The following is a 27186-nucleotide window of genomic DNA, read 5'->3' as shown; positions in this document are numbered from 1 at the left end:
GAAGGAGTGGGGTAGGAAGAGAGAGAAAGACAGAGAGAGAGAGAGATTGAACACTGTTTCTAATTCATGTCTTTGGATCATTTAACAGTATCGTATTAGTAGCATACTTACTCTTTAATAACCAGATAAGCTAAAAGGAAGACAATATGAGTGAGGAGATCATTGGCCATAGATCCAGAAGATGGCTCTAGAACATGACTCCATTGCTTTTTACCACTGTGGCACTGAATATTCTCTTTGACCCTAATTTCCTCATCTATACCATTAGAAAGACTTCAGCCGACCCTCTAAGGGCTATGTGAGATCATCTTTTAAAAGACTGGTAGGGCTTGGGGATGTACCTTAATTGGTAAAGTGCTTGCCTGGCATTTATTAGGTCCAGGGTTCAATCCCCAGCACTGTATAAAACCGGGTGTGGTGGTATTCCCCTGTAATCCCAGCACATGGGAAGTAAAGGCGGGACGATTGGGACTTCAAGCTCATCCTTGGCTATATACACTGAGGCCAGCCTGGGCTGTATGAGACCCTGCTTCAAAAACAAAGAAGAAAAAAAGATTGTAAACCGTAACTGTTACATAATATAAATTATAGTGCTAATAAATATGTCATAAGTATAGCTAGGTGAATGTATATTTTCCTAAAATTATATTTTCAGCTGACCTCATTTATAAAATAGCCTTAGCAAACATCTTTCTTGTTCTGTGGCTCTGGGTTTACATCTATTTGCATGCCTGTTTTTGAAGGAAATGGCTTATTGCCTTTAAAAAAAAAAAGTCCAAGCTGATGTTCCTTGCTGCCAGTCCGAGGGCGTTGTGGCTTATTAGCTCTCGGGCCTTAGGCTCTGTCTGCGGTATCGACAGTCCTTATGAGCTTGTTAGCCACTGTTCTAGTAAAAGTCATCTTGACCTGTGAGGAAGGCACGGCATTAAAAGAGTATTGAGTTGGAAATCTGTATTTTGGGCCTTTCATTAAAATGCACCCCTTCACAAAGGAGGTAGTGCGGATTTGCATTGCAAAGGGTAGCTTATTTCCTTCTGGAACTCTCGGAGCCAAGTAATTTAATTATGTCTCTGCCATAGCCTTTTATCTTCTGCAGAGGAACTTTCTCTCCTCTGACATTTCTTATTGGAAGCCACTCTTCTTATCCCTAGAATTAATTAACATGCAAATACTTGTCGAGAGACAGGGGAACACTGCTTTTTCAATTAGCTTTTAAATGTCACTCTTAATGGTGGTAGATTGTCTCTTTTAAGGGAACATTAAACTGCTTCTTCCTCGTGAATACTATTATTGATGTTTCTGGTGCCATCAGAGACTCAGTTGAGTCAGGCTTGGATGGGATTTGATGCTGTAATGCCTGGTTCTCTGCTTCCTCCTGAGGTCTGGGATTCCAGGTGTGCAGCACCTCACCTGGCCTTAAAAGGACCTCTTTGAATCAGACCTTAGTAAATGGGTTGCAGTTGGAACTGATGTACTCAGAGACATGGACACGGACATACATGGGTGCTTGTACACACATGGGCGTAGATTGCCTTGATTTACCGTGGATATGCATTGAGGGGGGAAAAATGGAACAAAACAAAACAAAAATCAAACTGACCCTAACGTTATGCTTTTAAATCAAACCTCCCATGGCAAATTAACATTTAGCCTTCACAAATTGCTATTCATCTATCATGTTGTCAAGCTTTGGCCAGTAAATAATAACATAAAATGACCTTTGCATACAGCTCAGTCATCGTCAAGTTTTTTATTGAGCTAGTAGATTTATTTATTTGCTTGTTTATTTATTTATTGGATAGGATCTATCTCTCTAGGCTCAATAATCATGGCTTTTTAGTTAGGTATAGCCCCTTTAAAGGATTTGAAGAGGCAGAAATAAGAAGCATAGAGTGCCAGTGAGCTAAGAATTATGCAAGGGAATAAATGCCCAGTGCACTGAGTTCAACAGCTGTGTATACGCTGGATTTGGGATCTCTTTTCAAAAAGGTTTCTGTGAGTTGCTTTGTTGAGCTTAGTTTTGCAAGGTCAATGGCAACATTTGATTGGCATCTCCAGTGCAGTGTGTCTTAGGGTTTCTATTACTGTGATCAAACACCATGACCAAAAGGCAAGTTGGGAAGGAAAGGGTTTATTTGGCTCACACTTCGGGATCACAGTTCATCACTAAAGGAAATCAGGACAGGAACTCAAGCAGGACTGGAATCTGGAGCCAGGAGCTGATGCAGAGGCCATGGAGGGTGGCTGCTTACTGGCTTGCTTCCCATGGCTTGCTCATGAGACCCAGGACCCATGAACCCAGAACCACCAGCCCAGGGATGGCACCACCCACTATGGGCTGGACCCTCCCCCACTGATCACTAATTGAGAAAATGCCTTCCACCTAAGCCTCAAGGACACGTTTTCCTCTCTGATGACTCTAGCTTGTGTCAAGTTGACACACAAAAACCAGCCTGTAGGAGTCATTAAATAATATCAATAGAGTTGCCTGTAGACTAGCAAACCAGGACTATGGGGATGGAAGCACGGAATGAGAGTAGTAAGTGGCAGCCTGTCATAGAGCCTGTCATAGAGCAGGCTTCTCTGATGCTTACACTTCTCCCATGATGGCCTAGTGCCTTCTGAGAGTGTAGGTTGGATTCAGGATTTGGTGTTTAGAATCAAGTTTGCTAGGCATCAGTGCAGTACCAGGAATGCTTGCTTCAGCACCTCAGGCCCTCTTTGGTCCATCCCTTCTGTTCTTGACGTTCATTGTCTCAACCTTCCCATTGTTTATCTACAGTAGGGTACCATGGGATGTTAGAGGGAGTGCTTTTGTATGATTGTAAAACACAATTTAGATTCTAAACATATCCTCAGGGTAATAATCCAAGTTATATAAAAGAAAGGGTAGGAAATTAAAAGCAATTGCCCATTTCTATCACAGTTCTGATCTTCTTTGTAGACATGAATAATCAAACCACAGTTGTTTAATGGAGTCAGATTTAATTTTTGCCTTTTCTGTAACCTGCCCTCATTGGACTCTGTAGGAGAGCTTTCTTGGTTCTTCCTTCATGTCACTTTTTAACCACTACTATAGTCTGTCTTTGTACTGAATGCTGGTTATCACAGCCTGCTGCAGAGAACATTCTTGGGACCCTCTGCAAATGTGTAAAGGGGTCACTTGCTGAGGATTTTGAGTGAAGTCTGTAGTCTTGAGTATTCATGTATTTCCTCTAGGAAAAATCAGTTTCAGCTGTTTTTAGCCTATGCACAGTGCCCATGAATGGCTGCTTACATGGATTTCTCTTCAAATAGATTCCCGAACTCAAGGCCTGAAGAAACAAAGAGGAGAGGAGTTGCTAATAAAAATATTTGATGGCCAAGATATAGGAAAACCTAACTTGACATAAAAATCTGTGCATGGAGGCATTATTCATATCACCAAAATGTGGGGACAGCCTCAGGTTCATCATCTGTTGGATGGATGCACAACATAGTATGGAAATACAATAGAAATCACATATATGGACGGATGTTATTCAGCAGTGGAGATACAGTATGGATTCCAAGCATTATGTACATCAAAAAAGCCTGTCAGAAGTGAGCACGTATATTTCTCTGTAGTGTCCAGAGTGTAGGTTTGTGGCTGCTTAGAGCTTAGAGCAGAGGGGGCAAGGGTAGGGACTTGGGAATTGGCTGCTAACTGGCACAACTGGCACAGTGTTTCCTTTAGGGTGATGGAAATGTCCTAAAATTAGGCTGTGGTGATAGTTGCCCAACTCTGAATATATAAAAACCCACTGACTGGCATATTTTAAATGGGTGAATTTTACGATGTGTGAACTCCAAACCATTGAAATGATTAAAGTAAGTGGCATCCCGTGCATGGGATGGGACAAAAGAATGAGGATATTCATTCATCATGGGCTTGTGGGCAAGGCAGAAAGGAGGTCATAACCAGCAAAGCCAGCAGCGTGTTGGGGACAAGAAGCCATTTGGGCTAATGACAGCCAGCTGCAGCGGAGCATTGTGTGGACTCAAGGCAGTCAGTGCCATATTCTTCAGGGTCAGAAAAGAGGGCAGCACCCCGAGTTAATGCCCTGTATATGGTCAGGCCTCGCAGACACAGGAGGCACTGTTCTCCCGGAAGGCAGTAATCAGTTCCTCTGCTGACCTAGAAAGAAATGCCTACTGGGCTCCAGTGTTTGGAAAAGTCGGGTCAGAGAGGGGAAGTTGAGCTCAGCTGCTGAGTCAAGGAAAGTGAGAGGAAGACCTGAGGTCACAGAGACAGGCTCCTCTTGGTGAACAAGTACAGCCAGTTTGAGATTTAGCAATTAAGCTTCTTCCTAGCCAGTGGAAGAAGCTGATCTTTTGGAAGTGTTTGCTTCTGAGCAGTGCATTTAAGCATGTTTAGAAGGAAGTTAGCATTTTAAACGGCTCTGTGTTGTGTTGACGGATAACATTTAGCTCAAGGAAATAGGATTAATTTCGCATTACACAGCAACAGTTCGAGAAGCCATAGCCGTCTTTTCCAGGCCCACATGTCCCTGTGTCTGGTCTTTAAACACTGCCTACATCTTTTCCTGACCTGTGTATAGATCGGATTAAACCACAGCATCCCAAACCCTATGTCTAATTATGTTCAAGTCTGAGCTTTTGAACTCAGAAAGAACTGGGGTCCCCATGGTGGATAGGAAAGCTAATTATTTGTAGGTAGCTACTGTTGGTCTACCAACCGTTTTTATCACAAGCCTGGGACAGCACATGTGTGGGTCAGTGTTGACCCAAAAGCTAAGTGGCTTGGGGACAGTCAGAAAGAAGTCTTTTCTTTTGTCATTCTTGATTTTTTTCTGTTTTGTTTTGTTTTTGTTTTTATTTTTGTCTTATTAATATCACTGAAGACTATTTTTTTGAGAACTGAGGCCATAGCTCAGTGGTAGAGCACTTGCCTTGCATAGACAGACCCTAGGTCCAATCCCCTACACCACCCAAAAGCAAAGAAACAAGCAAACAAAAAAACAAACAAACCCCCTGGATAATAAAAATTAGACTTTGTGCTTGATTAGGGGATACACAAGAACCTCAGCCACTATAAAAACTGCCTAATTTTTTTTTTCTGATTTATTTCTTTCTTTGTTTCTGGTTTTGTTGTAAATTGCTAAAGAAATCTTACCATTGAGGAAGTTTGGTAAGAGATTCAGCGTGAGAAGGGGAAGAGAGCCTTGCTGGGCTGGGCACGTGGCTTGAGTGGGGACTGGTGGATATTTTTGCCTTTACTGCTATTTTTAGTCTAAGCCCCATGGCTGGCTTGGAGTACCTATGGCTGGCTTGGAGTACCCATGGCTGGCTTGGAGTACCCATGGCTGGCTTGGAGTACCCATGGCTGGCTTGGAGTACCCATGGCTGGCTTGGAGTACCTATGGCTGGCTTGAAGTACCTAAGCCTGCTTATGCTCATGACATTTGGAGCCTTTCCCTTGAGTCTGTGAAGTCTCAGTCTTTGGGAAAACCACGGTACGCCTCCCTGATTGCTGAAGCGCCTCCCTCTCTGATGTAACTTATTTATATACAATAAACGAAGAATAGTGTTTTTGGCAGGTAAACCATACAAGATAATGTAAATTATTCTTTCTGATTATTAATCAAGCATGAATCATTACACACATCCATGCAGGGCTTTGTTTCCTAAATGTAATTTTAAAGACAGCTAGCCATGGCCTGCAGTAGAATTCCTTTTGGCTCCTGTGTTAGTTTATTGGAAATAGCTATGAACTCACTGGACTCGTGAATATAAGAGCAAGGTGTCGCCACCATCTTCTGAGATGGGGATAAACTTTCATCCTTTGCCAGGCTCCTTAGAGACTGGCTGTGAGCAGCCCCGACTTCACTTCAAAGCACAGCTTGTCCCTTTGCCATTGGCACCAAAGCATCTTAATTATGCTTGGACAGCTATTATTAGGATAGACAAGCGAGTAAGAATTTTCCTTTGTTGGTTTATATTGCTGTTTTGTGTGATACTGTATAAGCTTAAGCTCACCCAATTATCACAATTATCACATGCCAATGTACAGTCATTGATGGAGACTCCGAGTTCTTTCAGTGTCTGATGGATTGTTTTATTTAGTCCATAGAAATAAAATGTCTCCTGCCATGCTCTCTTTATAAGCCACAGACTGGGACACAACTGTGCTTCCTAATATGATTCTGACCAACTCAGAGAACTGTTTAATGACTAAATCCTTGGGTGATTGTAAGCATAGTATTGGTTAGTGACTGCAAAAGAAGAAAGTTGGGTATAGTCAACCTTATTCACAGTGATTTCGGGAATGTATACTTCAGAGAAAGAGGGGCATTTTCAATGTTCACATACTTTAAAAGGAGGAAAATAAAGAAGGGAAAGTCCATACAGCAAAAATCACAATATTTTAGGTAGAAAAAAAAGGGGGTGGGTATGGGGAGAGGGAGCTGTTTTTTGTTTTTGTTTTTTAAGATTTATTTATTTTTATTTATACAAGTACACTTCAGACACACACCAGAAGAGTGTCCCCATTACAGATGACTAGGAGCTACCATGTGGTTGCTGGGAATTAAACTCATGACCTCTGGAAGAGCAGTCAGTCCTCTTAACCAGTGAGCCATCTCTCCATCCCATGGGGAGCTGTTTTAAGAGCAAGAAACTTTTGTTAGGCTTGGATCCCAAGAGAACACACAGAAGACTAAAGGGGGAACAAATAATGAGGCACAAAATCAGAAGAGTGATGTAAGCCAGCAGTGAAATGGCCACAGAGCTTAAGGTCAGACTTAACTGTGTCTGGAGAGAATGTAGAACCCACCAGAAGAGCTGCTTCATGACCGAGCCCAGAGTGAGGGCAGGTAGAGACTAACCAAGCTCATGGCTTGAGGCAGATAGAGTAATGTTAACATGTGACAGTGACTGAGAGAAGATGGAATGTGCACAGTAGGTAAAGATAATAACAGTTACCACAATCTGCCGACTTTCTATTCAGGGCTGGCCACAATAAAAGAGGATTTAATTATTATTTTCTAGTGCCCTTGGCAGCTGTGCATGGTAGATATTATTGTTATCAGCCCCATTTTACAGAGAGAATACCAGGCCACAGGAGATTTCATAACAAGCCTGAAGTTTGTAAATGAGAGGCCAAGATTTAGATTCGGGTCTGACCTGTTTCAGTATCTGGCTCTTTGTGGGGGACAATTTCTTACATGTATGAAATCTACAATGTATGCACTAGTATGAGTCTGTATATAATGTATTGTGATCATGTTGGTTCCTTAGTACCCCGTATTCCCCCTCCCACTCTTGCTAACCCCATCTTCCCAATTAACCCTCTCCTACTTTCAGGTTTCCTTTTGTTTTTTGGACTCACTGATTTAATTAGGGTTGCTTGTGTTGGCATGGGTAGGAGCTATTTCTCGGTGCCTAGGCAACTGACCAGCACTACACCACTGAAGGAAATGAACAACCGCCTCTTTTGAATAAGCATCCCAACTCTTATGCCTACTAGCACCAAGCTTTTAAACCAGATTGCATGTTTCAGTTTAAATTATTATATTGTCAGACATTTGAACAAAGATAAACCCAATAGATGGCATTGAAGAGCCACAATGTGTAGTCATAGCTGAAACAAGGAAATTGAATACCAAGATGGTAAGAAACGTAGCTGCCGACTGGCTCACTTGTACAATGCTTACCTACACAGGGCAGGGCCTAGAGCTTCATCTGCAGCACCAAAACCAGGCCATCTGGATTTCTTCTTAAAGGTTCACTTTAGACTGTTTAGAGCCAAGGATTTTGGTATTGATTCTCAGCAAACCAGCCATTGTGTCAGGGAGCTGCTCTGTAAAGTTGTAAGTGGAGGAAGAGATACAGAGGAGACAGCCTATGCCTTCTCAGAGCATGCCAGCTTGGATTCTCCCAACCTGTGATCCTGTCCTCCTCTGTTCCTTCCTAGTCATTTAAATGGTGATCCTACTGTTGGAGGATTTCATAGGGGATTATGAGCCAGGGGATTCATAAGGGGCTTAGTAAGGCAGATTCGTGTTTGATTTAGCGTCTTTCGCAGAGTATTGATTTTTAACAGGTTTTACTGCAATAATATTGTGGTTATGTCATTCCTCCGGACCATCAAAATAGCAAGCCTTATCTAAAAAGGAAGTGCATTTTTGGCCTGGGTTGTTTGGCATTTCCTGGTATTTATTGGCTCCCACATGCCTGTGAGTCTTCTGTGTCAGCATTCCTCACCCTTATTATATTCAGAGGAAGGAGAAAGAACAAGTCAGTGTCGCCTCCTGAGAGGAGCAGCAGTATGGGCAATGCTGACCCCTGTATGACACATCACCTCTGTTCATAAACCCGCTAGGGATAGTCTGTCCCTTATCATAGTAAGTCTGGTAAGTGGTCTGTGGTTTAGGGACTCTCATTTCTTCCATTTTCAAGATCCAGAGTGATTTGTTTGCCTTCTGTCTGGCTCCTCAGAGTCTCCTAGCTTTCTGTGTTGCTGTTGTGATCATAAAAAGAGAAAGAGCTATAAGAATATGTTCTGGCGGGGTGTGGGGGGAGGGGGTGCCCCCGCAGGCCCATGCCAAGGCATCCCTTCCTCCCTGAGGGACCAGACAACCCCAGAGGGACCAGAATAGAGTTTATTTAGGGCGTGGGGAGGGGAGTTAAGAGAGTAGTAGAGGCAGAGAAAGGCAGAGAGAAAAAAGAGAATAGAGAAGAAGGGGCCTGCCGTGGCCACGTGGAGGGGGAAAGGGAATGGGGAGAGAGGGGGCACAAGTGGGCAAGAGGCAAGAGCTTAAGAGAGAGAGGAGGGGCCAAGCGGCCCCTTTTATAGTGGGCCAAGCCCACCTGGCTGCTGACAGGAACTGTGGGGGTGGAGTTTAGACAGAATACCAACAGTTGCTGTAGGTTCTTCCAGCATCTTAAAGAGAGAACTCACCTAGGCTTGGTGACTTCAGTGTGTATAAATTGGTTAGGCTTATCCTTACCGAGGGGGCGTTAATCCCTGTTTATGTTTTATCTTTGTTTGTTTGGGTTTTTTTGTTGTTGATTGTTTTGTTTTTTTGAGACAGGGTTTCTCTGTATAGCCCTGGCTGCCCTGGAACTCACTCTGTAGACCAGGCTGGCCTCAAACTCAGAAATCTGCCTGCCTCTGCCTCCCAAGTGCTGGGATTAAAGGCATGTGCCACCACTGCCCCGCTATGCTTTATCTTTTGAAGTAGGAGTTAGTATGGCATGTAGTAACTTAAAGTGGAGGTAAGAATGTGAAGTTATAAACGGAGATATGGCACATCAGCGTAAGGAAGCACATCCTTACAGTTTTGGGGATTCGAGAAGAGATTATAGTGTATCTGTTAGTGTTATGAAGATGGTGTGCATACTCTGGACCAGACGATATAGAAGACCTCTGCCTTTTAAGACTATGATTATGAACAGTTCTGTTTCATACATACATCCTTGAGTACTATACAAAATCAAATTCAGGGTCAGGTAGATGGTAGGGTGGGTAAAAAGCTGCACAAGACGTGGTGGCATTCATCTGTGATCCATTCCCCCTAAGATGAGATGGGAGGTGAGGCAGGAGAATGGATCAGAAGTCACAGGCCAGCTCTTCTGGAATGTGAATTTCAGCAGCAGAAACAAGAGTGACTCCTCATCAACAAAGTGGAAGGCAAGAACTGACTCTAGCAAGTCACATGATCTGCACATGTATGCTGTGGCATGCAGGAGATTGTGTGCTCCTGTACATTCACTAAATAAATAATTGAAAAACCTTGCCAGTGGAAGACCATTGTATTATGGCACCATTGTTACCCAAGAAGATTGTGTGTCATTCCAAGTTCCCAAAAGTCATTGCTGATTTGATGACTCATAGGGGATGGATGGTGGTTTGGAAGTAGGTCTATGTTAGCAGACCTCAGGTTTATTACAGATGCTATGAGACTATCTGTGGCTTGGGTGTAAGATGGTTGGCCATCACCACTCTCTTTATTCTATGTGGTTCTCTTATTATTGACCACTGAAGAAGAGAAGTAAAGGTTTAGTCAAGGACCTGTTTGCATACACCGCTGTGCTGAGGCTTAAACTTGGCAGAGGTTTGAATTAAAATGAAGTTTAACCTGCCCATAGATAGGCTGGAAGCGGTGCTGTGGCATATATTTAGTTTCTCAAAACAAGTAGAGCCTCTTTGAAAACAGACCATTTTCTCATAGTAACGCCTAAGTTACCTGGAGTGATGGGATTTGCAGGATTAAGTTTCATTGGCAAATCGTACTGTGCTAGGAGCTAGAGCTGGTGGTCAGGACCAAACTGGGATAAACTGCATGGTTGTGTCTGCAGCTGAAAACCACAGGGAACAGTTTGTAATGCTCAGGGGACAGTGAGCAGCTAGCAGTATGAAGTGAGCCAAAGGCCTGAGAGGCCCCTGCTGCTGAGTGAGTGTGAAGAGGACCGTGCTGGAGTGGCTTTCACAGGGCCCTGTCCAACTCTGAGGATGCCCGGTGACCATGGCAGGCAGTCTCAGCCATCAGGCCCATTCTTGTCCCTCTTCCTGAGCTGTAATCCTGCTGTGTTGTAAATGTGTGTTCAGGCGCCCAGCTTTCTTTATGGACCTTAAGCTTTTGAAGGCAGTCATGGACTGACTCCATCGCATGATCCTGATCTGGACCGCCGATGCAGGATTACATGATCCCAAAGTTCTGGGGGCACCTGCATCATGGTGGCTCCTCTTCCCCACATCTTAGCTTTATGGTCTTTGCAGTGGAAACTGTGTACAACAAATGTTTGTTGATAGAATAATAAACAACAACCTTTTTTCTTTTTCATTTTTTTTTTTTTGTTGTTGTTGTTTGAAACAGGGTCTCATTATGAAGCTCTGGCTGTCTTGGAACTTGCTATGTAGACTAGATTGGCATTGAGCTTACAGAGATCCTCCTGCCTCTTCACCTCTGCCTCTTAAGTGCTAGAATTAAAGGTGTACATCGATATACCTGACTACAAACTCCTGTCTGAGCCCATACACTCTGTACTTATAAACTTTGTGAAAGAGGGACCTGGCCAACATAGACATTAGTATCTGGCTATGTGGTAGACTTAATCAAGCATGGCCCCATAGGCTCATATGTTTGAATGCTTGGTCATCAGGAAGTGGCACTGACTGAAAGGGATTAGGACATGTGGCCTTGTTTGAATGAGTGCGGCTCTGTTGGAGAAAGTGTGACTAGGGGTGGGCTTTGGGGTTTCTAGACCCCCACGTCAGCCCAGGGTCTTCTTGCTCTTCCTGCTGGCCGTGGACCCAGATGTAGATGTCTCAGCTATTTTTCCAGCATCATGTCTGCCCGGATGCTGCCGTGCTTCCCACCAGGATAACCACACACTAAACCTGTGGAACTGTAAGCCATCCCCAATCAAATGCTTTTCTAAGCGTCACTGTGGTCATGGTGTCCCTTCACGGCAGCAGAACACTGATCAAGACAGGATGTGTGTGTGCAGACATGGCAGTCATGCACTGGCTGTTGACACACACAGACACTGATATCCAGCCGTGTTTGCGGATATGCCATACAAGCACTGGCTGTTTTAATACTGCTATTACCACTTGTTTATTTTACCTGACCTTGTCATAGCTTTGATATTATTTCCAGTTCATTCTAATCAGTAGTAGCCTGTTATTCCCTACCCCTCCAACCTTTCTCTTTCTTCATTTATCTCCCCTCCTCCTACCTGTCTCCTCCCCCCCCCCCCCCCCCCCGTGATGGTTTGTATATGCTCGGCCCAGGGAATGGCACTATTGGAAGGTATAGTTCTGTTGGAATAGGTGTGGCCTTGTTGAAGTAAGTGTGTCACTGTGGGTGTGGGATTTAAGATCCTCATCCCTAGTTGCCTGGAAGTCAGTCTTCCACTAGCAGCCTTCAGATGAAGATGTAGACCTCTCAGTGCTGCCTGCCCTGTGCATCGCTAGATGCTCCCATGCTCCCACCTTAATGATAATGAACTGAACCTCTTAACCCGTAAGCCAGCTCCAAAATAAATGTTGTCCTTTATAAGAGTTGCCTTGGTCATGGTGTCTGTTCACAGCAGCAAAACCCTAAGACACTCCCCCTCCCCCTTCCTCTTCCTCCTCCTTCTGGCTTCTGTTTCCCATTCCTCCTCCCAAGCCTTCTGTCTGCTAGTCTAGTCTATGTCAGCAAACTCACTCTTCACCCATAGCCTGGACATTATTTTAGACCTCCGCCCAGCTTCATTTATAGCCTGGATTGGATTTCTCTGTTCAGGTGAACCTCCTTTGTAGAGCTTCAAAAAATACCTTTCAAAGAACTTTCAAAAATAACAATACAGAAACAGAAAAGTCATTTTTAAATAGTACTTTTCCCTTCATGAACTCTTTCTTTCTGTGGAGAATATGCTGAGACTCTTCCTGCTCACATCTTTTAGAGCTACCACCTCATGTCACCAAAACACCATGTATGATACTGATGTGTGTGTGTGTGTGTGTGCGAGACCAATCTCATTACATGTTCGGTAGGATTAATTGTACCACGACATTCCCTTAGAAAAGGGCACTCTGGCCTGTCAGTTCCTGTTCTCACCCATCACGGCTACTGAACATGGACTTGGGCTTTACCCCTGCCTAGCTCAGGGGCACCTGCCTGCTTGTGAGCAGTAAATCATTTTTTGATGGCTCAGAGAAGCTTTGTATGTTCATTTATCCAGGAAAAAAACTGACTCCTAATATGCTTGCTAAAGTAGACTCTTAAAGCTAACCTCTGACAAGGTCAGGTAAAATGTTCCCTTCCTGCGTCAGGGGGTGGGAGGTATTTTAATTTCTCTCTCTTCAGTAAATTATGATTAAGGATTATTCTTTGCAGCATAGATTCTGAGAAACCCCCTCTTTCCCACTCATCCAACCTGTCCTTCTGCTACTAGAAGGTTCCATCTTTACCTCCACATATTATGTAATGAGACCTTGTGCTGAAGGCGCTATATTGAAGGACTGACTTTCTCAATCAGAGGATAGAGGCAGTTTTACAGCCAAAATAAATAGATGGATAGATAGATGCATACAAATACATAAATAAATAAATTTAAAAAATAACAAAGTTCACTGAATAGTACATATTTCCTCTACTTTGGAAAAATTATCAAAAAAAAAATTATAACAGTTCTGACTGTCATTTGAAAAAGGAACACACTCCAAATCTGCCTGGATTCATTATCTTAAGAGAGCCAGACTGAAAGTACACCATGCACCAGATGATGGCAGAACAGATCCTTCTTTAGGACATTTATGACAGGCCAGGCTTTTCCTTTCCTTCCTGTCTGTCTGTGTGGGTCTCATTACTGGCAATGATTTCTGAAACATCAGGCTTTTTCCACCTTTGTGTAAAGTTAATCAAAGGCAGACTCTTAGTGGCCTTGAGCTGCTTTCCACGTTGGATCGGATCCTTGTCATGGCTACTCTTTGGCTTCTACGCAGAGATGGAGTTCACTGAAAAGCCATGCCTGTGTTGTCAAGAATTCCTTTTGACTGATAACCAGGTTCTTTTATAAAAGCCATCAAAGGAATCAGAGAATCAATAAATGCAGGGATTTGGTTTGGTGTGAGTAGGCATCATTAGTGTGTGTGTGTCAGTGTGTGACTATGTGTGAGTGTGTACATGTGTGTGACTGTGTCAGTGTGTGCATGTGTATGTGTGACTGTGTGTGTGTGTGAATATATGTGTGTTGTCAGTGTGTGACTGTGTATGAGTGTGTGTGTGTTGTCAGTGTGTGACTGTGTGAGCTTGTCAGTGTGTGAGTGTGTGTGAATGAGTGTTAGCGAGTGAATGTGTGTGAGTATGTGTATTAGTATGTGAGTGTGAATATGTGTGTGTGTGAATGAGTGTGAGTAAGTGAATATATGTGAATGTGTGAGTGTGTGTATCAGTGTGTGAGTGAATGAGTATGTGTGTCAGTGTGTGTGTATGAGTGAGTATGAGTGTGTGTGTGTATAAGTGAATGTGTGTGTATCAGTGTGTGTATGTGTGTGTGAGTGTGTGTGTGTGTGTGTGTGTGTGTGTGTGTGTGTGTGTAGGTATGTGTGATCTATGACTCTGGGTTTATAGGCCATGGTTCATGTGTGGAGGTCAGAGCAGAGGACAGTTTTGCAGGTGGTTTCTGGGGACAGAATCCAGGCTGTCAGGTTGGAATCATTATGGTACAACTGTTGTTATTCACTGAGGCATCTCCCCAGCCCCTCATTCTTTCCTTTAAGTTCAAATGTAGGAGGCAGATGTTTGTGGTGGAGGAGACAGGTTTTACTTGAGCATGTTGCCCTTTCTGTTGTCAGATGTTGACATTTTAATCTTGTTTGAACTTCACAGAAATCTCATGTCAGGAATGACCAGGTCCAGAGCAGTAATTGACTGGAGCTCAGCAACAAATGTGGGTCAGTCAGTGCCTAGTGGGGGCTTTGGACCCCACTGTAAATGCTGACTCTATCTCCTGGGGAGCTGACTGTTCAGCTGGGTGGTTGGTTGGTATGAAATAGTGGAGATTCAAAAATTCTTAAACTCATTTTATATTCTAGTAAACGCACACACACACACACACACACACACACATAATATGAATTTTCAAAATTGATTTTGCAGTACCAGAATATTCAGCAGCATTTCTGCCCTTTTTCTTCAGAAAGGAGGAGTACAGGAAATTCACAGGTCTTGTTACCCTGAATATTGACTAGCTGATAAATTGAACAGTGAGCTGCTGTTTGCTTTATTGGTAATTGAACACACTACAGCCGACATCAAAGGGTTTCTCTTGTAACATTTTCCCCCCTGGACGTGTCAAGAGTGTTCTTTGCTTATCAAAGTGAGAAGCATTAATTGGAACATCTCTGCTTTAGTTTGAACCTCACTGTATAGATTTGCTTCTTTAGGGGAACTGAGGGGTCGGGCATTATCTATAGGACAGGGAGTGAACGGTAGAGAGGAAGTTGAAGACCTCCGTCTATTGTTTTGTAGTTTTGGTCTTGAGCCTATGGAAAAGTTTCATATCACTGAATAAAAAGGTAAAAAGGAAAGCAAGCCCCTCAGAAAACTGTAAGAATTGAATATAACTGTGTATCACAGAGAATTTGAAATATTTTGACTCTGCATCCCTGGCGGAAATCAGCTTAAGGCAAACTGAAAATTATCAAAAGGAATACTTAAACTATAATCAGAATTCTTATCCTTAATTTATTGTTAATTGAAATAAATAAGTTAATACAACTAGGCACTAAATTCTAAGTAAGAAAAAAGGCTCAGGTATGAATTCAAAAGAATAACAGTCCAGTTATCTTTCATTTAAATAGGAGATATCAGTATAAATGCATGATTTATATTGTTAGACATGCCTACCAAAATAAAGCAGGAAACTCAGAGGGTGTGGTACCCAGTACCCATGGCATCCAGATTGGGGGCCTTTAAATGGCACTTCTCATTAGGAGTCTTTAGGGCTCTTTGAAGAAATAGCTCATTCTGGGTCTGGAATGGCAAACATGTGGAATAGCCTTTGGGCATCTCAAAACTGAAGACCATCAAAGAGGAAGCTGGGATGACCCAGCCAGAGGGACTCAGGAGCCAGCCTGGAGGTGTCCTGGGGACAAAGATGGGATAGCAAGCATTAACAGAATTGAAATACATAAAAATAGTTGAGTTTATGGTAATGCTTTGAAAACAAGACATGACAAAACCATGCTTATCTTTTGCATTTAGAGGTGTGAGGTGGTCTGTTATGGTTCTGATTGTGGATCTAGGAGAAACAAGGACATCTAGCCTCCATATCTACTTTCCTTGGGATTCTCTACTTTAGTCCCCGTACAGGCTCAAGGTTAATAAGTGAAAGGAGATGCTAGAAAAAAAGGACATGGTTTGGTAATACCAGTGAGATCAAAAAGGTAGGCGACAACCCTGAACTGCAAAGAAGGCAGGCATTCAGTGTCAGTGGGGCTTTATAGTGGAAGATGGTGCAACAGTGCTGGAACCCACAGGTGCACTGACAGTGCTAGAATCCACGGGTCCATTGACAGCAAGTGAACCCAAAGATCCATTGAGAGTACTTGAACCCACAGGTGCATTTGACAGTACTAGAACCCACATGTCTACTGGGAGAGAGTACTTGAACCCACAGGTCCCTTCTGCCACCATGCATACACATCGGCTGTGAACTGTTTGAAGTACCAGTCTGGCACACATACTGATTCTTTTTCTGCATATACATGTGATAACGTTAAAATTTTAAATAAAGAAAGCGATTAGATATTCATTCAGTAACAACTAATAGTGAAGGAGAACAGTTGACAATAATACACCACAATAAAACTTATGTAATTGTATCTGCCTTGCACAGTGTCCTATAGTCTGTCCTCTCTCTTCTCCTGTGACTTTTTTTTCTTCCTTTTCTGTGTTCCTGGAGATCAAACCTAAGGCCTCATGCACAAGCATTTGATCATCGAGCCACCTCTGTCACTAATTTCTTTTTCTTCCTTCACACTCTCAGAAGTAGAAGCTTCATTGTTATCATACATCTTACCATTCTCTATACACTTAAAAAAATAAGTTGAAAACTTAACTCTTTCACCTTAAGGCTGCATGTGTGGGTTCACTTTTGCATTTTGAACCTTTAGCTTCCCTAATCTTTCATTTGGGTCATTACTAAATCATAAAATAAAAGTTGCTGGACCACAGACCATGACAGTCAATCAGATGACCAATATGGCTCCAGACCGATGGGCCAGTAGCACATTTGTGACTTGTCCTCAGGGGACTGAGCAGAGCATGAGAAAAGTATATCACGCTATTGCATGCTTTAAATAGCATGCAATTTAAAACAATTTGTGTCTGTATTTTCCATGTAATATTTTCAAACTTTGGTTAACTGTGGACAACTGCTCCTGATAAGAGGGATCCACTATAGTAGTATGTAGGAAATACAGGGGACAGGAGATCATGTTTAATGCCACAAGATTAAAAATAGTCAATGCCTGAATATAGAAGTTCTCCAAAAAACAACTGGGTTCATCATACCCACAAGTAAATGTTACAGAAGGTAGAAAAGGGACTAAGCCAGGACTAAGGAGGTCTATTAACTAGTTGCAGGTACTAGCCCTGTTTGAAACTTGTTATACAGTCTAGCTGTAATATATCCTTCTTTTAAAACAATGGGAGAAAATGGAGTACAGTCTGTGTGTTATTAAGGGATCCTTGATAATTTCTTTGAGTGTTGACAGTACTGAGATGATTCTTAACAGTTCTTATCTACTAGCCATCCTTACAAATGAATTCAGAGGATGTCTGAGATGTTCTTTAAAATAGTCTATCATGAGGTCCAAGACACATTTGTATATGTATGAAGTTGTCAACCAACAAACAAGAGATAAAGGGAGGGAAACCATTGCATTAAAGGTGAAGAGGTCCACATAGGCCATAGAGAAAGTCAGAGTGGTTGAATGTGGTCCTAGTGTTTAGTGAGGAGGTTGTGAAGCTCTTTATGGCTCTTCTCCACCTTACTACTTATGAGAATTGTACATGATAAAAACAATTTTCTTTGTATTTGTCAGACTCTGGCAGAGCCTCTCAGGAGACAGCTGTATCAGGCTCCTGTCAGCAAGCACTTGTAGGCATGCACAATAGTGTCTGGGTTTAGTGACTATATGTAGGATGGATCCCCAGGTGGGGCAGTCTCTGAATGGTCTTTCCTTCAGTCTCTGCTCCACACTTTTTCTCTGTATCTCCTCCCATGAGTATATTGTTCCCCCTTCTAAGAAGGACCGAAGTATTCATACTTTGGTCTTCCTTCTTCTTGAACTTCATGGGGTTTGTGAATTGTATCCTGGGTATTCTAAACTTCTGGGCTAATATCCACTTATCAGTGAGTGTATACCATGTGTGTTCTTTTGTGATTGGGTTACCTCACTCAGGATGATTGGATTGAGCACAAAGTCCCCAGTGGAGGAGCTAGAGAAAGGACCAAAGGAGCTGAAGGAGCTTGCAGCCCCATAGGAAGAACAACAATATGAATTAACTAGTACCCCCAGAGCTCCCAGGGACTAAACCACCAACCAAAGAGTACACATGGAGGGACTCATGGCTCCAGCTGCATATGTAGCAGAGGATGGCCTTGTTGGACATCAATGGGAGGAGAGGCCCGTGGTCCTGAGAAGTCTCAATGCCCCAGTGTAGGGGAATGCCAGGATAGGGAAGTGGGAGTGAATGGGTTGGTGAGCAGGGGGAGGGAAGATGGGATAGGGGGTTTTTGGAGGGGAAACCAGGAAAGGGGATAACATTTGAAATGTAAATGAAGAAAGTAATAAAAAAAATCATCTTTTGCTGCCTGAGAGGCAGAGTCCTGGCAAGAGGCCTGGATTTAACTGGAGAGACTCAGCTGTTCTTCTTACTTTTCTCCCCTCTTTTCACGCCCTTACCATTTCTTCAGAAGTCATTGCTGAGCCCCATTCGTGCCTAACTCTCGCTTCACAGAGGAAGCGAACAAAGCTTAAGATCCAGTTTCTGCCCACTGGGGAACCACTCTGGCAGAAGAACTTGACTCTCTCATTCTGAAACTGTGGTGACACAGTATGAGGTGCAGAGTATGCAGCCGGAGAGGTTTCCTTATCTGCCGATGATGGGGAGGGGCCCTCTGCACAGTGGCTTGACGTTCTTGCTCAGTTCTGCTCCTGATCCACCTCTCCCTCCAATGCCACAGGCAGGGAACCAGGCTTTCCACACTGAAGCCTGTCAGATGCTGAAGATCAAGCCACATAGCCAACTTTGAACTTGCCCAGAATCCGAGCTCATATGCCTTATTCCACACTGGTTTCCAGAAGCATGGAGATTTTATCCGCTTAATTGTTTTTTTACTTTGTCTGTGGATAAACTTTGAACAACCAAATAAAGGCCAATCAAGAGGGACAGTGTCTGTGTCTCTTGTGAAAGGGTGTAGGTATCCCTCTTACTGTACAGTTGTGAAGACCTTGTTGGAGGCAAGCTGTGATGACAGAGGAATCCTGCCTCACATCCATAAAATAATAAAACCCTGCAAACCAAAAATAAAATTCATTTGTACTCACTCCTCAGTGAGGTGTAGTCAGTAACCTTTCTACTTGAATAAGAGCTGAGGGAAAATAGATGATTTCAGTTTCTTATGTGCTTGAGAACACTTTTTAGGTTCATTGTGGTGGTAGTGGTAGTGGTAATGATGGTGGTAGTGATGATGATGGTGGTGATGATGATAAATCTTTACAGATGTAAAAACAAACACTCAAAGTCCCCAGCTTCCCCTAGGCTGGGATTTGCTTTGCTCCCTGGCAAAATTATTTCGTCTTTTGTGAAACCCAGGGCGCCTGAGGGCATGTACAGATCTTGCTGTCATCTGTCATGTGTCACACCCTAGACGTCATCTGCCAGGGAAGCAGGAATGGCTGTCTTGCCGGGTCCTTGCTGCAGGCTGTGTAAGATCCCTGCCTTCTGCTCCGCAAGATTTAGTGAGAAGCAGAAAACACCTGAAGCAAGATCTGTGCCCTACAGATGTCTGACTGGGTCTCTGGAAACCGTACAATGTTTCTAACATTGTTGTGTTCTTCAGAAATCAAGCCTCTAGATATAGTCAAGATGAATGACAACATTTTATTACATTCAGGGACCAGTGAGAATATTAAAAAAAAAAAAAGGAAGAATAAATATCACTGCTGAGCGTGGAGTCTTACAGCACACCAGATGCAGTTAAGCCTCATAACAACATAATCACCAGTAGCCCTCCCACTAATCCCATTTTATAGCTGAGCTGTCCTGTGACTTGCACAGGGCTTTACAGTTAGGAAGAGGCAGAGCGGCTTCTGGGAGCCCTTTGTCTGACACCAGAGCCTTTGCTTTCTATCCCCCATATAGTTTCAGTGTCAACAGAAGGTAACGGACGCGTAGCAATCCACCCGGTCTTGATTTGGTCTCTCACCACCTCTGTTCTGTGTGGGATCTCCGTTTCTTCACGTTTATAGCTATCTGGAGGCGAATATAGGAACGAAGGACTGATGGCACGTAGGCAGCAACTCTGAAGCAGTGGTAGAACACCAAGTGTCGGCTGAGTCACTGTCTAGGGCGAAAGCCACATGGCCTGCCTAGCACACAAGGCAGGTAAAGGCCATCAAAGTGGATATTCACTGCAGCTGTGAGGAAGAAGGTACCTCAGGCTTGAGATGTAACTGAATGGCAAAGAAAGGCCACACAACCATAAATACCAAGATAAAATCTGTCTTCACTCAACAAGGATGTGTATATCCTTTACCAACTCACTAGAAAAGCAGAGAGACTATTTACTTTGAGGCCCCAGCCTTCCTTAGGCACAACAGCATGGCAGTCTTTCCTCAAAAGATCGATACTTTGACAACTATAGTTTCTTGTTCTGGTAATTTCTTACCCCAATAAGCCCAAATTGAAAACACACACACACACACACACACACATACACACAACCCAGTTGTTATAAGCTATGTGTTTAGATTGGGCAGATCTATCACTATACTAATTTAACCCCAGCTATGAGACCTCTTGCTACTTGTAGCTTCTCCAAGGCTATGTGGTTCTGCTCCATATTGGCTTCCTCCTCCTCCTCCCTCCTCTCTAAGACCTCTCATCCCACCTTTCCCCTCCACTGCCCAATCACAGGCTCTAGCCTTTATTTGACCAGTTAGAATGGGGAGAATGTTCACATGAGATCACCTGAGTGCGTGATCTACCTACCCCTCCTCGTGGGCAGCCCCTCTGGGGGAAGCAGAATTAACATCAGGATACAAACAGCACCAGGGTACCCCACAACGTTCCCCCCTTTTGTCCAATAAAATGGCTCCTGTTTTTCAGGTCTAAATCGAGCACAACCATAACAATCATCTACATACGGTGTATGATATACACTTACTATCCAGTCTTCCATATTTGTCTCTATCTTCGGTCACACGCAGAAACACTGGAAGGAGCGCAGCACACCACTCTGCTTTTATTTTTAGAAAGATGAGACCTCTGTTTGAAAATGTACATGCCCAGACACCTCTGAAAGTTGTTTCAATTGGCAAATTATTCTGGGTGCCTTTCCTCTTCGCCGTGAGGAGGAGTTTTAAAATGTGTATTTGTTAAGTTTAGCGTTGTTAGGCGGCGTCACGAGGCTGCATCTCACAAGTTCGTATAAGCGGATGTGCTTTGCTAGTCCTGCAAATAACTGCGATGACTCGGCCTGATTTTCATGTTCTCTAACTTCAAAAAACGAAAGTAAAAACCATGTCCACTCCAGCAGGTCGTGAATATCAGCTGCCCACAAGTCACTCTATGATCTCCATCTTCCTCAACTTACTGGTTCCCTGACTGGTGGGCTAGATCTCAAAGATGTACTGCTTTCTGGGCCCAGGCCGCTCACTGCGGTCACATGCCTTATCTGAGACCGATGGTTTCACCTTCCAAGGCAGTTTTGTTGTTGTTGTTTTGGTCACTGTATTGACTGGTTTTGTGTGTCAAACTTGACACAGGCTGCAGTTATCGCAGAGAAAGGAGCTTCAGTTGAGGAAGTGCCTCCATGAGATCCATGAGCTCTGACTGTGGGGCATTTTCTCAATTAGTGATCAAGTGGGGAGGGCCCCTTGTGGGTGGTGCCATTCCTGGGCTGGTAGTCTTGGGTTCTATAAGAAAGCAAGCTGAGCAAACCAGGGGAAGCAAGCCAGTAAGTAACATCCCTCCATGGCCTCTGTATCAGCTCCTGCTTCCTAACCTGCTTCCGGTCCTGACTTCCTTTGGTGATGAACAGCAGTGTGGAAGTGTAAGCTGAATAAACCCTTTCCTCCCCAACTTGCTTCTGTGTCATGATGTTTTGTGCAGGAATAGAAATCCTGACTAAGACAGTCATTGCAAGCCAGAGTTTCTGGGAAGAGAAACCTTGATTAAGAAAATGCCTCCATCAGATCGGCCTGTGGAAAAGTCCATGGGTCATTTTCTTGAATAATGATTGATGTGGGAGGGCCCAGGTCACTGTGGGTGGTGACACTCCTGGGCAGGTGGGCCTGGACAAGCTAGTAAGCAGGATTCCTCTTTGACTTCTGCCTCAGTTCCTCCCTCCAGGTTCCTACCTAGAGTTCCTGCCCTGAATTCTCTCAGCGATGGACTGCATCCTGAGAACTGAAAGATGAAACAGAGCCTTTCCTGGTGCTTTGATCACAGTGCTTGTCACAGTGACAGAAACCTAAGAGACACACGACATTGTTTTACTCTCAGCATCGTGTGTGGAGTTGGAGGAGACAGGACATTTGAGCACATTGAGAACCATGGAAACTGGGCCTTGCTCTTGACCCCATGAGAATGAAGGCTCTGCTTTCCCACAGCCTCCCATCACAGCAGAGGCCACTGCTCTCCACTCCTTCTCTCTGTGGCTTCCTTGTATGTTAGAGACCATGGTGGCCATTTCCTTTTTATTTCACTGTGCTGTCCCTGTTGTCCAGTCCCTGTGTCAACGGAGAGTCTTCTTTTTCCCAGCCGCACTTCAGTACTTTTCCAGGGAGCCACATGTTCCCCTGAAGCTGAAGCTGAAGCTGAGCAATGCCTGGTGCGGTCATTTGTTTTCGGAGTCAGAGGCTTGTCACTAGAGTCAGCTAGAAAGTGTGAGATGGCTGCCAAGGACGGCACCGCGTTCCCCAAACCCACTGGGGTGTGCAGCCTCCATACAGCAGGCCCTTAACTACTCTGAAAAAATTGGAAAGTGGGTGTGGCCGGTTACTTGTTGGTAATTTGAGACAGAAAGAACAACTGATTGGCTTGAAAAATTACAGAAAATGACTAAGGAACACAGCCAAGATTAAAATATCAAGTACACGTTTTACTTTAAAAAAAAAAAAAGGTTTTAAATTTTTAAAGTAGACCAGAAGTTCCTTGGGATGAGGATGAAGGTCGTGGGAGGGAGAAGGGAGACCAAGAGGCCAGCACAGAGTTGGTCAGAGGAGCTCTGTGGATTATCTTGTGTCCTTGCTAGCTCACAGCTGGAAAACAGTGTTGGATTGCCCACATCATGTCAGATGCCTCAGTGAACTTGGCTAAAAATCTGTATCTTCAGCATTCTACACAGGAAAGATTTTTGTAGATGAGATGTTTATAGAAAATAATACTGTAGGAAGACAAAGCAGAGACAGTCCAAGTTAGTTTATTGTTGTTACTGTTGTTGTTTTTAGTGGTAGTAGTAGTAGCATCATTATTTTCTCCACAAATCCCTTGTATGGGGCTCTCTAATTGGAGATCTCATCGTACATAAAAGTAGTCGGAACTGTTTGGAAGGCGCATCCTGAGCCCGAGCTGCTTCCTGAATGTGAAGCCCACATCTCTGCCACCACTCTGTGGATCTGCCCTCTGTTGGGATTTTCTCTGAGACATCATAAGCAGCTGGAGTTGGATGCTGCCGGAGCAGAGGATGTTGTGGAAGCTGACTCAAGGCCATAGAGTTGTAGCCCATTTGAGGAACGTTTTACACGGCAGCCCAGGTAGAGCGTCTCTGGTTGGACACAATGCACAGGATCGCTCCTAGTAACCAGTGGAGTGCTGCCCCCTTCTCCTCTTCATCTCCAAGAAGGGAAGAGGTCAGCTGGAAACCCAGCTCCTCCAGGCTTGGCCTGCAAACTGGGTTCACTTTTGCTCGTCTGGAATTTCTACTTCATTTTACCACTTCCTGACTTTGAGTCTCTGTTTCTTTGTAAGTAGTGAGGGCTTTACCCATTCTTTTTCTAGTTATTCAGAAAATGAAATCTGTGGTTTAGTTCATAGACTGTCCTTTAGGCAAGAGATCCTTGTGCCAGAAAATGTCAAAGTACTTGAAGTTTGAAAAAGCAATGTGGTTTGTCAGGCTTAGTCACTATCTTTAACTTTTCCCTGACCATATTGATTCTTAGGTTCCAAATTTTGTCTAGAAGTAAATTTCTTATGATAAGAAGAATGTCCTAAATGGAAAGAGGCCAATTAACAGTAATTATTATCAGCAGCTCCTCATATAAAAAGCATTGGATACATTCTATGTACATTCATGCACACATCCTTACTAGTCCTACGAATAACTGATCATAGCTTTCCTCCTCCTCCTCGTCCTCCTCTTCCTCCTCGTCCTCCTCGTCCTCCTCTTCCTCCTCATCCTCCTCTTCCTCCTCTTCCTCCTCTTCCTCCTCGTCCTCCTCGTCCTCCTCGTCCTCCTCTTCCTCCTCGTCCTCCTCTTCCTCCTCTTCTTCCTTCTCCTCCTCCTCCACCTCCAGCTTTATTCAAACATGAGGATCCTAGCTACCATAGGAACTTTTCAGAGAGGACTTATAAAATACAATGTTATATGAATAGATAATAGCCATTATGGAAACTAATACGGAAATCCTCTGAAAACTAAAACTATGTGGTCTCACTATTGAGAAATGAAATGAAGCAGATGTCTGTGTCCACAGCATCATTCAGAATAGCCAAGAGATGAAACTGACCTTAGAGACTGTCTTAGATGAACGTATAAAGGATGTGCACACACACACTGTAAAGAGATGAAAGCCAGGCACAGAAAGATGAGTGTCTCAAGATCCCGCTAATATGTGAAATAGAAATCATAGAAGCCAGAGTAGAACAGTGGTTACTGGGAGCCAGGAAGAGGGCTATGCTGGAAAGATATTGGTCAAAGGATACAAAGTCTCAAAGAAACTAGAGGACACAGCATGGTGTTTAGAGTTAACAATGCAACATTTATTTTAAAATTGCTGAAAGCAGACTTCAAATGTTAATATCACAAAACTATAAGTATGTGAGGTGATATTCAATGGATTCATTTATTAGACTATAATATTTTCTTATATGGTTATTTTATATTAATAATAAAAAGTAATATTTTATTTCAAAATAGAAAGAAGAAAGTAATGCTGGTAGTTTTTTCTGTCTCAAGACTAACTTCAGAAAAGACTGTAGTCACTCAGACTAGTTGAAATTTTTTCACTTATCTCTGCATTAATTTGTAATAGTTTGAAATTTCTGATAAGAAATTTAAGATTAGAAATACTCATGAGAATTCTAAAATGCTACTAGCAACATGTAAGTTGGCACAATTTTTCAAAATATTTCTCACTTTATGTGTCCCTGGAAAAGCTTAGAGAATAGTTTGTATTTAAAGAATAGACTGCAAGAGGGGTAGCCTGGTATTACAGTGAAAGACTCAAGATAAAAATCCAGAATTCAGGAATCTGGGCCTTAGAAATCAGGGGGAGAAAATGTAAGAGAAACTTGCAGAAAGAAGACGAGAGGATGCTGGAACCCCCCCCCCCCCGAATTCACACCATTGCCTTTGCTGGACCACTCTATTGGAAGGATTCACATCTTACTGCTTTCTGCACTAAATCATTTTTGCCTGAGAATTCCAGCTAACGCTTGCAGTGAATAGTTTGATGAGTTAAATAGTAGAAATAGTAGAAATGAATTAAGTAGTAGAAAGCTGCCTACCATTGATAGTATTAGATCTGTCTCTTAGAGAAGTTTAAAGTTACACACTAGCAATTTTCAAGATGTCTTCTAAGAATTCCAAGGTCACCATGAACTGTCAATAGTTGTAGCAATTGTTGTTTTAGTGGCTACAGTAGGAATATTTTCTATAAAAAAATGTTAGAAGTTAGTGTATATGAGATAGCAATCCAGTTATGGGACAGTTGTTTGTTTAAGTCATTGAAGTAGATGCTTCATTATCCTCATTTATGGGCGAAGGCACTGAGAGATGGAAAAAATTAATTGCTTCCTAAAGATTCATAGATGCTAAACAGTGAAGCTTTGGCTTGAACCCAGTAGGGTTTCAGTTTCAGCTGTAGGTCCAGTTTCTGTTCTGAACTGCTGGACTGTCTCAGCAAGAGTGAGATTTGCATAGCTAAGACAATAGTCACAAGCTTTCCCCAGCTGACATAATGAATTAGCTCTAGATAGATAGGATTGTCTCTCTCAAATCTTTGTTCTCAGGACCACAGATAATTGTAAATTAACAAGTTACAAGTTAATTAGCACAATTAATTAAATGAGTTAACGACACATCACCACTACTGATAATTTAGCCAGATAATCCCAAATAAGTTACATCATTGCTAAAGAAAGTACAACATTTTGTGGCCAAAAGGTAAGAATAAATAAAGAGGCCAAGGAAATGAATGTCTCTGTTAGAAACGTGCTTCCCATGCAAACACTTAGACCCGAGTTCAGTCCACAAAATTCACATTTGAAAAGCTCACAGAGTGCATGCCTATAAACCCAGTCCAGCCAAACCTGTAAGCTTCAAAGAGGAAGGAACCTGTCTCAAAGAATATGGTCGAGAGCTATTCAAGAAGACATCAGTCCCAACACACATATGCACACACTAAACAAGCAGACATAAGTAAGAAAAAGCTAGAGTCAGCCTTGGTGTGATCTATTCATGATGTCCATCCACCCTTGGGAGGTGGAGACAGAAGGCTCAGGAGTTCAAGGCCAGCTAGGGCTACAGGAGACCCTATCAGGAGTGGGGACAGGAATAGGAGAGAATTCCCAACCCTAGTCTACTAGCCATACACATGCGTGATGAGGAGGCATCCATTTCCCAGGTTCCAACAATCTCTACCATCTGTGACCGTTGTGCTGCAAGCCAGGCTGCGAGCCTTGAGAGTGACAGGCAATTTTGAGTAAGAATCAGCCACACACTCTATGAATGCTCCCATTTTAATAGTCCTAAGTGATTTCTCAGTGAGAACGTCACCTAGTCATCCACAGATATAAAAGAAAGCAAAACAAAGTACAAACAACCTGGCAGAGGTCTAGAGAATAGGCCTTCGCCCGCTACTTAGAAGCTATGTGACTCACCATCCCTTTGCTCTGAGTCCCTCAGAGCCTGGCAGAGTCTTCAGATAAACAGCCATGTGGTCTTCTTAGTTCCTCTCAGTCTCTCACATTTTTTTTAGAAAGCTGCCTTCTTCTCATTCAAGCCTGAGCCAAGTCACCTGCCCAGGAAGATTTTCCCTGGCCACTCTGCATGGTATCCCTGTCGCTCCAGGCAAACTCTAACCTATAGCCTATCTTACTCCAATTTATTATAAGAAAGGCACCAACAAAACAAACAAACTAACAAACAAGAACCAGTAAAGTCAGTAAATCAAGCAAGCAAGTTATTACGTAT

The 27186-nt window shown here is 43.2% G+C and overlaps 1 protein-coding gene and 1 long non-coding RNA gene across 2 annotated transcripts in view; both read left to right on the top strand.

The window, feature by feature from the left end:
• Cradd (CASP2 and RIPK1 domain containing adaptor with death domain) overlaps positions 1-27186 on the top strand; it is a 161874-nt gene that overhangs the window by 88388 nt on the left and 46300 nt on the right. The window lies entirely within an intron of this gene.
• LOC116075747 overlaps positions 1-27186 on the top strand; it is a 99949-nt gene that overhangs the window by 65623 nt on the left and 7140 nt on the right. The window lies entirely within an intron of this gene.

This window comes from Mastomys coucha, unplaced genomic scaffold (genome assembly GCF_008632895.1).
Source record: "Mastomys coucha isolate ucsf_1 unplaced genomic scaffold, UCSF_Mcou_1 pScaffold4, whole genome shotgun sequence".
Classification (NCBI taxonomy): Eukaryota; Metazoa; Chordata; class Mammalia; order Rodentia; family Muridae; genus Mastomys; species Mastomys coucha.
Note: the sequence above shows the minus strand (reverse complement) of the source record. Positions and strands in the feature narration are given on the sequence as shown.